General features: G+C 46.9%; 1 protein-coding gene and 1 pseudogene across 1 annotated transcript in view; one reads left to right on the top strand and one right to left on the bottom strand.

The window, feature by feature from the left end:
- Positions 1 to 14,515, top strand: part of ANO2 (anoctamin 2) — a 361,822-nt gene that overhangs the window by 330,837 nt on the left and 16,470 nt on the right. The window lies entirely within an intron of this gene.
- Positions 8,924 to 11,144, bottom strand: LOC119620738 (dynein light chain roadblock-type 1 pseudogene; annotated as a pseudogene).

Raw genomic sequence — 14,515 nt, 5'->3', positions numbered from 1 at the left:
GCAGATGAGGGCATCCCGAGCTGGCTCTTGTTTTGCGTGTGTGTGTCTGGTTATCTCACACTCACGTCCAGTTTGCCTGTGCCATGTCGTCTGCCCGTGACCGCTTGCCGAGTGTCGCAGCCTCAGACACATTTGCTCTTGGTACAATTTTCTCATTCTCCCATTTTCAGTTTTTCTCTTCCCCTCTTCTCCTGTACCTGCACCCTTTCAAAAATGCTTTGGGGACAGAGACAGTGTCTTACTCCTTTCTAGTCACAGCACTCAGCATGGGTACTAGAACCTAATAACTCAATGAAATAATCATCAAATAAATGGCACCTTAAGTCCTTTTCCTTCACTGGTAGAAAAATAGAAGCCCTCACTTCTCTTGATCCCATGACTGTGGGCCACCTTCTTCACTGTGGACATATTTGTGTAATTTTTAATATGCGATAATTTTAGTCTCCTAAGACCAGAGTGAACCATGTGTATCATCAGAGTTTCCCTCAAAGAAAAGTCACCTCTGATTTTAATTTATTCCTTTCCCTTAAGGCGTCAAGTCATTAGTGTCAGTGGACAGGGTGAGAATGACCTCTTTCAGACTTGGTTCTGACCTCCACTCCAAGGCCACATCCCTCCCTCTGCAGTGACGCCCCTCCTGGCCTGCCCCGGGGCAGTGCCGTGGTGTCTGCCCTGCTGCCGGGCACTGGGGACGTGGAGACAACAGACATGCCTGTGCCTTCCGGAGTTTCAGGGTCTGGTGTGAGAGAAATGTGTGAAGGAGCTCAGGGAACTTCACCCCAAAGTATGACTCCCTGGCATAGTCAGTGTTTTGATTTAAAGATCCTAGAGATGAACAATGCTAAAGGAGATTTTTCCCCTATCTACGTAAAGACCAGTCAGACCCACCAAGGAGAAGAATCTCTCCCACCCTTCTCTCAATCCTCTACCTCTCCCCAAACACAGACTGAACTTCCCTTAGCTGCCTAAAAGTCTGGACCTACTGAAGAAAAGAACAATTACTTCGATTCCTTCCCTGAGTTTTCATGAACTGAACCCACATTGCAGGAAAGAAGACTAAAGTCGGTCAACAAACCTGGACAGACTCTTGTCACAAGTCATTGTCTGCTCTGCAGACCCAGTAGACTTTGCCCCAAACCATTGCGTGTTCTTTAAGCCTATGAAATTCCCCTGAAATCACTGTCCCCCTAAAATCACCCGCACTTCCCACGCCCTTTCCCCTAAGAAGCAGGGTATGTAAGCACCTGTACTACACTGGGGTAGTGGTCAATCACTCTGTGATTTTCCCCGTGTGCATAGCAGTAATAAATTGGTAGTTTTTGTTTTGTTTTGAGGCAGTTTCACTCTTGTTGCCCAGGCTGGAGTACAGTGGCGCAATCTTGGCTCACTGCAACCTCTGCCTCCCAGGTTCAAGTGATTCTCCTGCTTCAGCCTCCCGAGCAGTTGGGATTATAGGCATCCCCACCAAGCCTGGCTAATTTTTTGTATTTTTAGTAGAGACGGGGTTTCACCATGGCCAGGTCTCGAACTCCTGACTCTCATGCGCGTCCATGTGAAGAAACCACCAAACAGGCTTTGTGTGAGCAATAAAGCTTTTTAATCACCTGGGTGCAGGCGGGCTGAGTCCGAAAAGAGAGTCAGCAAAGGGAGATAAGGGTGGGGCCGTTTTATAGGATTTGGGTAGGTAAAGGAAAATTACAGTCAAAGGGGGGTTGTTCTCTGGAGGGCAGGAGTGGGGGTCACAAGGTGCTCAGTGGGGGAGGTTTTTGAGCCAGGATGAGCCAGGAAAAGGAATTTCACAAGATAATATCATCGCTTAAGGCAAGGACTGGCCATTTTCACTTCTTTTGTGGTGGAATGTCATTGGTTAAGGCGAGGCAGGGCATTTGCTCTTCTTTTGTGATTCTTCAGTTACTTCAGGCCATCTGGGCTTATACGTGCAAGTCACAGGGGATGCGATGGCTTGGCTTGGGCTCAGAGGCCTGACACTGACCTCAGGTGATCTGCCCGCCTGGGCCTCCCAAAGTGCTGGGATTACAGGTGTGAGCCACCACACCTGGTGGCTAGTTTTTTCTCTGATTAATCTGCCTTATCGTGAGTTGATTTTTCAGCAAACCTTCCCAGGACAAAGGGGAAATTCCATTGGCCCCATATGGGCAAACAGACAGTAAAAAGAAAGGACCTACTGTTCTAGAAAACAGTTCGCCTAGTGATGCCTGCTGCAGAGGCTAGGTCTTTGCAGCTTCTGGTTGACCGGCAGAAAGGTGTTCTCAAAGATCGCCTGCTCTCCTCATTCTTTTGGCCTTGTCTTTGGGTTTGAGAAACCACCTACTGAGGCCGAGCAAACTCTGAACTGGATACAGGAGGCTCTTCTCCCGCTTACTGCCCCACGCTTGTCTTAAGACTTCAGACAAGGCAGGGAAGGCCCCAGACGAGAATCCACTTCGGGGGAAGTATTTCTAAGCCTTTCTGCCTGCAGGCTGCATCCCCTTGACTCTTTTCTGAGTTCTCTGCCACATTAATGGCCCTACCATCCTCCAGGCCCCTGGCTGAGAAATCTAACATCACTGCTCATTCTCGGTTCTGTCTCCACACGCCTCCCATCCAGTGGGCTTGCTGTGCCGCTGATCTTTCCTCTAGAGCTGGGGTGTCCAATCTTCCGACTTCCCTGGGCCACATTGGAAGAAGAAGAATTGTCTTAGGTCACCCATACAATACAGTAACATTAATGATAGCTGATGAGCTAAAACGATGCAAAAAAAAATCTCATAATGTTTTAAGAAAGTTTACGGAGCCGGGCGCGGTGGCTCAAGCCTGTAATCCCAGCACTTAGGGAGGCCGAGACCGGCGGATCACGAGGTTAGGAGATCGAGACCATCCTGGCTAACACGGTGAAACCCCGTCTCTACTAAAAATACAAAAAACTAGCCGGGCGAGGTGGCAGGCGCCTGTAGTCCCAGCTACTTGGGAGGCTGAGGCAGGAGAATGACGTGAACCCGGGAGGCGGAACTTGCAGTGAGCTGAGATCCGGCCACTGCACTCCAGCCCGGGCTACAGAGCAAGACTCCGTCTCAAAAAAAAAAAAAAAAAAAAAAAAGAAAGTTTACGGATTTGTGTTGAGCCACATTCAAAGCCGTCCTGGGCCATATGCGGCCCACGGGCCAGGGGTTAGACAGGCCTGCTCTAGGGTGTCTTAGGAATCTGCTCTGTCAGCTCCGACTCCTCCCTGGTGCTTTTTTTTTTTTTTTTTTTTAACTACATCCTCAACACAGCCACTTGCAGCCACCACCGTCTCGCCACTGCCTCATTTATTTCTTCCAAGGTGTAGTGTTGGTCATATCCCTCCAGTGTCCAAAAACCATTGGGATCCCGTGCTCCTAGCGAGGCCCTCCCAGAGCATCCTTCCCCTGTATTTAATCCTAGGTCCTTCTCCACGTCCTGTGGTCCAGGGAAGTGAATCCTCTGCACCCTACAGCTTCTTCCTGCCCTGCCTCTCCTGAGTGCTCTCCGGGCCCTGGACTTGCCTGCGCCTTCTCATGCACGCATCCAAAGCCCGCTCTCCTGTCACCTGCTCCTTGCCACCTCCCCCTTCCCCCTGCCCCACCGGATTTCAGACAAACTGTCTCCTGAAATAGAGATGCCTTTGGTAATTAATTTCCCAAGGGCAGATTCTTCAAATGGCAGGGCCTTGCCCAGCACCGCCCCCTGGGGCATGGGCACTAAAAACATATTGGGTAAGCCTGTAAAGGGGGTCACTGAATACATGAGTGTATCATTTATGTCTTCAGCTTTCTCTTATCTAGGCTAACAGAATCTCACTTTCTAGTGATGCTGAGCCACGGTCAATTCTCATTTATTTATGGGCTGATAATCCAGTGAGTGGATTATCAAGAGAGGTGGTTATCCTTGTTTCTCTTTCTCCTCTTCCTCCTTCCCTGTCCCCCTCTCCTGCCACCCCTTTCCTTCCTCTACCTCCTCCCCTCCCCCATCCCAGGCCTATTAAACACTCGTTTCTAGCGAGTAAGCCAGGGAAATAAGAGAAGGTGTAATGTGAACCCATCCATGCAGTTGAGAGATAGCAGCTCTGGGGACTAGCGTGGTGGGAGAGAAGACTGAAGTCCACAGCAGATGTCAAAATCTCGTTGGGGGCTGTAGTTTCTGCCATCTCCATGGATAACTAAGACTGGGCGGTAGTCACCATATCATTACTTCTGATTTCTCTGCGCCCTTGTCTTTGAAGTAAAAGCCCCTTCACATCCGCTGCCTCTTTTATCTTTAGATGATCACTGTAGGCAGAGTGAGCATCTCTCCTTCCCATGTTCCCAGTGTGTCAGGTGAGAATCAGGTGCAAATCTAGCTCTGCTTCTATCCAGCAGTGTGGCCTTGGGCATGACGTCGTATCATCTCCCTGGCTTCCCTTTTTCCCTGGAAATTAGAGGGAATTAGACCAGAGAATGAGTTTTTCCCTGCAGTGATGCAACCCACTGGTCTGTGGTCAAAACCAATTGTGCAGTGTGTCACAAGTAATGCACCACTGCCAGTGTTTTAGAAATACAAGGTAAAACACAGTCAGTGCCACCCTCACTTTCTTAGATTTCTAAATGTTTTTTGAGGAAGGGACGTTTCAGCATGCACAAATGGAAGTGCAGGTCATCATTTTTCATTAAGTGTCTTGACAGGGATAATAAGTTTCAGACCACGAGACCAGCTGACCTTCAGGGTGCCTTCCAGTGGTGACATCATGGTTCATACATCCTAGTTGAACAATGCACCTTGAAGCCAAGAGGCCCAGGGTGATGTGAGTTGCCTAAGGTCACCCAGATGACTCACTAGTGGAATTGAGGCTAGAGCCCCTTTCCAGACCATTCTATGGGAGACTGTCTTCAAGACCTATAGGAACTTGGGCTTCTGTGGAAGGATGGAATGAAGTGAGGTTTCCTCCTTCCTTCCCAACTGGCTAGACCTCCCCAATTCCAGAAGGGCCTGTGTCTTGGACTTTGAACAAAAATGAGAGCAATGAAACCAAAGCTGCCCACCGCCTCTGGTGTGCTTGACATGGTGATCCCCGGCCCAGCTCTCAGCTGTCAGCCTCTTTCCCTGAGATCCCCAGGACCACCCATGCAGACAGGAAGTGCGCTGAGCCCACTCTGGGCCTGTCAGTAGGAATGGTGGGGCAGGTCATCAGCCGAGGGAGGCAGCAGGGGGAGATGTATTATATTTACATTTTCCTAAATTGAGCTGGAACCTGGGCTGGGGCCCAGCAGGCTTGGGGGAGGGGCCGCGAGGTGAAGGGAGGCTGGGATCAGCCTGAGGAGGGGCGTGGGGGTGGGGAGCCCCCTCGGGCCGGTGGGTGTGGGGATGGGCTGGCTCCAGACAAAGGGAAACCTGAGAGTGAGGGATTAAGCTGGAGAAACCTGGGAGGGGAGCAGCGCGGGCTTTCGAGGGAATCTCCAATATCAAACCTTTTCCTGAAGGGCTTACTAAGAAGGACTTCAGGAATCATCTCCCACTCCCTCATCTCAGAGGGGAGGAAAGAAAGCTGGCCCAGGAGTTGGCCACGGCGTTAATCATCACTGTCCCCTGCCCCAAAATGGGGCTTCCAAACTCCCTTGCCGCAGGCCTCTCACAGCCCTGTTGTGGGGTTTTCCTCAGGGCCTGGTGAGAGGAAATTCTTCGTTTGCTTTAAGAGCTGCAAGCTTAAGTTCTCTGGACACTTGCAGCCATTTGACTTTTCCTACTGAGCAGAAAGACATAGGCCCAAGTTTAATCCCATAAGAGTTTAGTGACAAGTCCCAGAAGAATCTCTTGGTAAAGTTTTATCACCATGTCATTCAGATAAATAAATGATGTGATTGTCAGTTCTTCTCATCTGAAGACCAATGGCCCAGGGTTATGATACTCACTACATTGTGATGGAAGCTTCTTGAGGGTGAGATGTGTGTTTTATTGATTCACAGTACTTAACCGCAAGGCCTGGCATACAGTAAGTGCTCTATGAATGTTTTCCTAAGAAGCAGGAATGAAAGAAGTGATCCTGTAATGAGGACCTTCTGGGCTGGGTGGGGGTGGGGACGGGCTGTCAGTTGGACTCTGCAGACATGACCTTTCATGAAAACTCTCCAGACATCATTGTGGTATTGATGTAGTTGGGACAACCTACTCCACCTCTTGCAGTGCGAAGTCTCCTTATTTTAAAGTGCTAGTAATTAGGGAATGCTGTCAACCTTAGAGCAGGTCTCCTGTAACAGCATAAATTGATGAACTTATACAATTATCTGGATAGTTCAGGAAAACTACCCCAGATGTTAGACAACTACTGCTATGATAATGCTTTATAGCAAGTACCCCAATGTCCCAGTGACTTAAAACGGAGACAGAGAATCAAAAACAATGAAAATGACGGGCTCTGGTACTGAGTTCCCTGCCTGACAATGATCAGGTGAAAGTGGCCACTTATTAAAGGAGTAGAACAACCTGAGCTTCAGATGGAGGGACAACTTAGGTGACACCACTTTCTTTTCAACTCTGATATTCTTTGGTCATGGATGGCAAAGACTACGACGGGTAATTTCCAAATTTCCAGCAGAGGCTGGATGTAAGTGATCAGATTTTCTAGAATACCTGAGAAACCATCAGCACGGAAGGCCCACATATTCTGTCACAAACAACTCCAAGTGTGTGTGTGCTACAAGCCAATGGCTCAGAGAACCAGGAAATTCCTTTCCCTGGGCCATCCTGTTTACACACACTGAGTCATTCCACTGGATAATGAGGCTCCTGCCATCTTCTCCAAATGCTGTTTAAACACAATTGAGGCAGCATCCAGGAGCTGCTTCTAGCGTTTCTGGGAAGTAGATTGAATCCCAGGTTGTTTCTGTCCTTTCGCTGCTGAGGCATACATTGCTTGGTGTTATCTGCACTAGACTCCCTCCCCATGCATACTTAAGAAAAAAGGCAGAAGTGTATCTGGATACCACAGCCCTCGGTGTACCACAGAAGGCTTCTGGGGTGCAGAAGATGCCTAGTCAGTGCTTGAGGAGGGAGGAAGGAATGCAGGGAAGGCAGTCTTTTACTTTAAAACTTACGAAGAACTGTACTGCTGCCCCATTTCTCTCCTTGCTGTAACAACCAGGAAGCTCGGAGTAAACATTACTGCTCAAACATAGCAGCATTGTGGTTCCCCGAGTTTGCTTACTTGTTTTGTCCTCTTTTCTGTGCTCTTTATTTCCTTTTTCTAAAACCCTGTAAGCCTAATTTTATTTTCATTTTGTTCACTTTTGCACAAACCTTTTGGGAAGAGGTAGAGGAAAAAGAATAAAGCAAAACAAGGTCCTCAGTAATGATTTGTTGCTTGGGAACTTCTTTCCAGTCATGACTGGTTTCATGGCCCTTCGAACTCACACACTAGATTACCACAGTCCAAATGAGAGGATGGAGGGACGGGAGGAAGGATGAATGAATAATTGTCCTTCACACTCCCGTCTTGCAGGTGGATAATGTAAACAAGAGTGAGAAAGCCAGACCATTCATTTGTTCTTTCAGTAAATATTTACTGGAAGTTCACCAGTCTGTCCTCCAGGAAGTGAATCAGTGGATCTTGCCAACTCAAGTCTCCCTAGCTTTGATGTGGGGCTGGAGAAAAAGCAGGGACTGAGTCTCCTTTAAACACAAAGCAATGAAGAAAACTTGGAGCCAGACATGCCTTGCTGGTCTGTCCCAGCATTGCATTGCCTTGCATGCGGTAAACTCTTAATACCTAAGCTGTGACTTCAAGCCTGTCCCTTCCTGTTATGACTTCCCAGGCTTTCTGAATCAGTCCTGATCCATTGTGTAAACCCCCAGGTGACTCCATGTGGACTGAAAGGGAATTCCATGTATTGTCTTTATTTCCTAAGTATTTTTTTGTGAATTTGGATCAGTGAATTTGCAGGAATGATCTTAACTATCAACCATATAGCAAATCTTCATGTGCTCCTTCTACTTGTTCTTCACGTGGAACCCAGTGACGAGTGGTGCAAAGCCTCCATGGGTCTGCTGGTGAGAGTCGATTACTTCTGCCCAGTGTTCTACAGCACTGTTAATGCTGGCATTTTGCTCTCGCCACGTGAGGCTGTCAAGGATTGTTTCCATGCCCATCTTCCCCACAGCATACTCTGAGCCCTTGGAAGGATGCCACAGTAATCTGCTCATCCTTGTGTTTTAGCAATGCACGTGGTCTCCAGTATATGGAATGTGCTCAATAAATGCTTGCTGAATGAATGCATGAGTGAGTGGATGGTGAGTGATGGACATTGAGAACTCTCTTATGTTTCTATCAAGGCTTCACCATTTTTCTAAGCAATGGAGGCCCATGCTGAGGATCTATAATAGCTCGTGCCTTTTCTTCCCACTGTCTTTTCCTATTTGTGTGTTCAGTCGACACTTGCAATTCTTTTTATGCCAGATGTTGTCAGCCCAAAGCAGAGTTGACTTCCCTTGCTCTTGGGAAAAGGGGATTCCCGGGCACAGCCTGAAAATATGGACTGATGAAATAAGCAGTGATGACTTTCCCCTGCTGTGCTCTTACATGAGTATATATTAATGGGCTGTTTCTAGCGGCATCTTTCACTTACTGCCTCCTGAGTGAGAAGACAAGCTCATATCAGTGTGTCCTTCCCTGATTCCCTTGCATTGCTCATTAATGGCTCACAAAAAGGAAGATTTTTTTTTTAAGGATTTTGGTTATTTTTAATTAAAGAAAAACATCCTTCTCCAAGGGCAACAAAGTGAACTGAATGTCAGAAGGAAGCTGGGTGTGGGTTTCTCGCAAGCTCTTGTTCCAAAACCTGGCAGTGAGGAGAAAGGGCCCTCCTGGAGCTCTGGGGAAGGTTGGCGCAGCACAAGGGTTCCTTTCGTGGGGTAGGCAGAGTCGCCACCCCACACATGGTCACGGGATTGGTTCGAGTGGGCTCTAAGGCAACTGCCACGTGTCAGTGTGTTGACATGATCGACATTAATATTCTTGGGGCGGGGGGCATTAAATTGAGGAATGACACAGGGAGCCAAGAGAGTGGCTTATTCGTTTGGATTCTGAATCACAATCAGGAAATAGTGGTTGTCTGGTGCAACCATAATTTCATTTTTCTTGGAGCAAATTCAAAGGAAGTTGAGATCGTTCTGGGGGTCAGTTTCACGCATGGTGCTCCGTGCCTTCAGGATGAAGCTGTGCATGAGGCTGGCACACTGTGTGGTGGTGAGGTTGACTGTGGTGCTCTTGATGGGAACGCCGTCTCTGTTCACCACGATGATTCTCTGCACTCCCCTCTGGCTTTGAAGTCACTTCAGTGTCTCCTCCGCCTCTGGTATTTATGACTGATCCGGTAGTCCTGCATTGCCAACACTCAAAAAGGAGAATTCTTTAGCCCCCAGTATTCAACTTCTTTAAGCAGACTGTGTTGCTTTTATTAAACAATAGAAAGCGTTTTTTTTTTTAAAAAAAAAAAAAGAGAAAAAAAAACTATAATCATTTTCATTAGAATTGGACTCTCCCAACCAACTGTTTTTACTACAACTTTCTTCAAAGTCTTCCGTGCAGATTGCAGCAATGAGAATTGTGATGGAGAGGTGTTAATACTTCAGGTCTACCTTTCTTTTCACCATCATCAAGTGCAATGCTCTCAGTTCACATTTTTGCTTTCATTTTTGGCCGTGTGTGTGTGTGTGTGTGTGTGTGTTTCACAACTGGTGAAAATAAGGTCAGATTTATGAAACAGATACTCTTTGAGCATCTGCTGTGTAAGAGGCACCACAAAAGATGGTGAGTGAGGACTTGGAAAAGAATCAAACAAGACCCCTGGTCTCAAGGAGCTTTCCATCTAGGGAGCAGGTCAAATAAACAGAGAGGCATGTGCAAGGCATTATGGGAGTAAGGATGAGAGATGCCCAAGGCACCCAGTTCCACCTGGGTGTGCTGGTGGGAAATGGAGGTGGAGAGGAGTCTTCATACAGAAGGTGAAGTTTGAAGTTTGAGTTGAGCCTGAGAGATGAATAGCATCCCACTCAGCAGACAAGAAGGAAAATTACAGACAATAGTGGCGTGTACCAAGGCTCAGAAATGTAGAATTCATGGTGAGTTTGGGGAAGTACAAATGGTTTTGGAGTGATTGGAAGGCAGGCGGAGTTGATCTTCAACATACTTGCTAAATATTTGCCCTTAGCACACAATATGGATTGGGAGGAAATGGGTCTGGATATGTTCACTGAAAAATTTTAAATAAATGAGTGAAAAATCAGAATTGTATTCCATCAAAATCTTCTCCACCAATCCCGGCAAGTCCATTCTGTTTTATCTACTATACTGTTTGTGTTCTCTAAACAAATTGTCCTGAAACCTCCTTGCTGAATGTTGTCCTGGTTAGTTTAACCCACTCCTCCTTGTTATTTTAACCTAAACTCAGGAAATCACTGATACGGGAAATGTCTCCAGCATCAGGCAGTGTAGGGCTGATGGTTATTCTAGAAGATCCTTGGCTGCTGAAGGGTGAGAGGAGAAAACGAATGGGGTTTGCATGGAGGAGTTTCCAGCCTTTGAGCTCAGCATTACTGGAGCATTTTACAGCAGGCGTTGTAAAGATTTGGTTGAAAATCAACTCAAAGTTTTCTCCCTAATTGGCTTGGCCTGGTTTAATCTGTTACTGGTCAGGCTGAGCTGGCTTCTATTACGCAGCACACTGAGGATTTCCGGTGTTGCTTTTATCCTAATGGAGGCTTGCTGCTTTTAGAAACAAATCTTGGTGTTGGCAAAAGCCGGTATCATTGTATCCTCTGAAGTAAGCCCAGAAGGACTTCCATCTGATACAGCATTTTAGACCTTTGACTAAAAAGAGCAAACCTTGGATTTGGAATTTGCATGCTAGAGAGTTATGGTTTTATGTTTTATTCTCCCCCAAATAGAACAAAACTTCCTATCTGTTTCTGCCTCTTTGGGTTGAATCCTGGCAATGCTCAGGTTACCCAGTCTGAGCAAGCAGCACCTGCAGCAGTGGGACGTCTGCAGAGAGGACCTGTTCTTGGCCCAGGATACCATGGAGTAACACCAGAAGAGGGGACGGGAGGATCTTGTCACTTCGGGTCCAGCATTGCTGGGCCCGGTCTCTTGAGGCCATCCAGTGCTGAATATAGAGACTTAAATGGTGAGGGGAAGGAGGAGGGACATTTTGTTATGGGACTGGGGTAATGAACAGGAGCTATTAGAGAGCTTCAAGCCAGCACTGGAAGATGTTTGTGTTGACAGAAGAGGGACAACAGAGAGTCTATGTCTGGAGAGTTTGTGAAGGTAAAGAAGCAAACCAGCAGGGAAGCCGCAGAAGACGGCATTCATGTCTGCCTCTGGAGTTCATATGAAGAGAGAAGAGGAAGTGGAGAGTCCCATTTTCCCTATAACCCTGGAAGGAAGTTAGATTTCAGAGAACCACGTGCACGAATGTGGTGAGGGCATGCTGTGTACATTTGCAATCCCTCAGAAGTAAACTGCCCTTCTCCCTCCCCATCAGTCTCCTTGCCAAAGCCTTGCGGAGGCTCTGGGGATTTTGCACAGTTCTGCTGGAGGAAGTCACTCATGATAAGAACATATGCCTGCTGAACTGAGCTCATTAGAATCAAGAAGACCAACTTATAACTCCATAAATATACATCCATCCATACACTTAAACACAGACATGCATTTGACAGGTTTTAGAATGCTAGTCTAACATCTGTTTTCCTTTCCTTGTTAATTCCATTCATCCCCACACCCCCTCTGGCCTTATCCCCATTCCTGACTCCAATGTGAATTCCTCAGCAAAGCCTTATTTAAAAGATGAGAGAGAGCCTGCATTTTGAACGGGCTCCCAGAGCTTGTTTTGGGGGATTTCTCCACCGCCCTCCAATCCTTGTTGGCCAGCCAGCTAGTCAGGTGATCACTCTAAGGTCCCAACCTGGACAAATCTGTGTCTTTCGATGCAGGCGTCTTGCTGTCAATCAGCACCTGCCAGCCTCCTAAGGCCTGCTGGAACCTACTGGGCACCAAGGACAATGGCAGTGGACAGGGTTGAACCAGCCAGAGCAGTGACCCACAGCTGTGGGCTGAGCAAACAGCCAAACCAAAAGCAGTTGGGCTGGGGAAAGTTCCTTGCGTGTTCCCTTTCCTGGAACTTCTATTGTGGTTGCTCTTACGCCTCTGTAGAAATGGAATTTTTATCCCATTCTTGTCATGTTTTGTCATGCTTTATTTGAATATTCTAGACTCATGAAGCTTGTCTAAGATAATGTGAACCATAGCATCACAGCAAATCAGACTTGGAGGCAATATAAACTGGTCCCTTCAATTTATCAATGAGGTTGCTGATGCCCATTGAAACAAACAGGCTTGGCCAAAGTCATACCTCTAGTTAGAAGCATATCCAGGTCTAGAAGTTGAGTCTCTCTCATTCAGTGCTTAATCCTTAAGTTTGTGTCTGTTTAGCATATAAGTACATTGCAGTCATCTGTACACGGTATTTATTCCAATAAGAATAAAATTACACATAATAGATACCATTTATTAAACAGTTATTATGTATCCGACATTGTACGTATTGTACATTGTATGTATATTGTACATATTTTGTATGTAATATCATTTACCCATCTGGAAACCCTACTGGGTGGTTATTACTATTATCTTCAATTTATAGTTGAAGTACCTGAAGCACAGAAAAGTTTAATAATTTGCCCTTAGTATGTAGGGGAGTCCTAGAACATTGTAACTTTTCTGGACTCTGGGTTGTGTTTCCATCAGCAAATATGTACTGAACCCCTAGAGGGGATGGAGGTCTTACCTTCTCAGTGGGAAGTAAAGATGTGTGAGCAAGTCAATCACAGAAGCACACAGTGATGGCTGCACCAGAGGCCTGAACACAGGGTGGTGGGGACCAGAGGAGGAGGGATTGGGCCTCACCAAGGAGGTGGCATTTGAGTGATCTCAGGGATGCACAGAAGCTTGCCAGCCGGAGAGTGGATGCTTGTGCATAAATGAGTGGAAGGAACTAATGTGGCAGGGGACAGTTCGGAGGGTGAGAAGGCAGGACCATGGTTGTTGTGGGGAGATGCTGGGAGATGAAGCTAGGGAGGCAGATTGGAGGCAGATTATAAAGCGCCTGTATGCAGCGCTAGGGAATGTGGATTATATTCAGTGAACAGAGGGGAGCCAACAGGAATTTTTATAAGCAGGTAGATAACAGAATCAGATGACAGGGGCTGTGTGCTGGATAGACTCTAGCATTCTGGGAGACTGGTGACAAGAAACCCCGTCAGGAGGCTGTTGCAATGGTCCAGGTAGGGCTGGACTGTTTCCGGCTGTCTGATGGGCCTGGGCTGTCCCACCACGCTTTTGCTTACACTGCTTCCGCAGCTTAGAAGGTCTCTTTGACTTAATCCTCATGAAAACTGCATGCCCATCTTTCCAGACTGTGGAACAGATGTGTATTCCCCTCCATTTGGGTCTTCTCTATCACTAGTACATTCTTTATTCTCTCTTGGAACACATAAAACCTTGTTGCACGTGTTTGCCTACATTTAACTCTCCCCTTTCAAACCCAGCTTCTTGCAGGCAAGACCAGACCTTTGCCTCCTTAAATACTTGGTACGGGGCCTGACGTTTAGTGAGCTCTCCATAAATGCATGATAGGTGAATGGATGAATAAACTTTCTTTCTTTCTTTTTTTTTTTTTTTTTTTTTTTTGTGACGGAATCTCGCTCTGTCACCCAGGCTGGAGTGCAGTGGCGCCATCTCGGCTCACTGCAAGCTCCGCCTCCAGGGTTCACACCATTCTCCTGCCTCAGCCTCCCGAGTAGCTGGGACTACAGGCACCCGCCACCATGCCCGGCTAATTTTGTTTTATATTTTTTAGTAGAGACGGGGTTTCACAGTGTTAGCCAGGATGGTCTCGATCTCCTGACCTCGTGATCCGCCTGCCTCGGCCTCCAAAGTGCTGGGATTACAGGTGTGAGCCACTGCATCCGGCCGATGAATAAACTTTCTAAACAAAGGCAGTGACTGTAGACATGGAAAGAAGAGTCCAAATTTGGGAGGTGGTTTTTAAAGCTATAGCAAGGGTAGGCAAACTGTGTCTAGCCACTTTATATATTACTTTTGTAAATAAAGGTTTTATTGGAACTCAGCCAAGCCCACTTGTTGATGTGCTGTCTATAGCTGCTTTTACTGTATAATGGCAGAGTTGAGTCATTGTAACAAAACCATATGGCCTGCAAATCCAAAAATGTGTATTACTATCTGGCCTTTTACTAAAAAAGTTTACCAACCCCGAGTTAGATCAGTAGGATTAGTGACTGGCGGTAAAGGGTGAAGGGAGGAATTAAGACATTTTTTTTCTCGTATCTCCCCACCATGCCTAATCCAGAGCTTTGCTCCCAAGTGACGGCATTGACCCACAGGCCTGCAGGTACTTAGAAAGAAATACCGTGTATGTGGCACAGGAGGAAAAGGGAGGCTAAAAAT

The sequence above is a fragment of the Chlorocebus sabaeus genome, chromosome 11 (assembly GCF_047675955.1).
Source record: "Chlorocebus sabaeus isolate Y175 chromosome 11, mChlSab1.0.hap1, whole genome shotgun sequence".
Classification (NCBI taxonomy): domain Eukaryota; kingdom Metazoa; phylum Chordata; class Mammalia; order Primates; family Cercopithecidae; genus Chlorocebus; species Chlorocebus sabaeus.
Note: the sequence above shows the minus strand (reverse complement) of the source record. Positions and strands in the feature narration are given on the sequence as shown.